The sequence below is a fragment of the Azolla caroliniana genome, unplaced genomic scaffold (genome assembly GCF_043228905.1).
Source record: "Azolla caroliniana isolate FFs.n. ecotype wild unplaced genomic scaffold, voAzoCaro1.0.p SCAF_7, whole genome shotgun sequence".
Taxonomy (NCBI): domain Eukaryota; kingdom Viridiplantae; phylum Streptophyta; class Polypodiopsida; order Salviniales; family Salviniaceae; genus Azolla; species Azolla caroliniana.
Window position 1 is genome coordinate 9,423,676 of NW_028230442.1, and position 353 is coordinate 9,424,028.

Genomic DNA, 353 nt, shown 5'->3' on the forward strand with positions numbered 1-353 from the left:
AATGTATGTATGTATGTATGTATGTATGTATGTACTGTCACTGTCACACACATAGTAGAGATAGTAGAGCCTTTGCCAAATTCTCAAACATACATACATACATACATACATACATACTGATACATACATACCCTCACTTTTTTCTCTCCTTTTTCACTCTCTTTTTCATAGACAATGAATGAATGTCTTCCTTCCATACTACGAAAGACAAAATGACTACATACTATATAACCTTACACCACCAGCAAGAGACTATGTATATATGTAATAGAACTCATTCTACGGGATCTTTACATACATACTCTGCCCCACCCTCCCTACACACTTATTCAGATGTTTAATATGATGTTCAC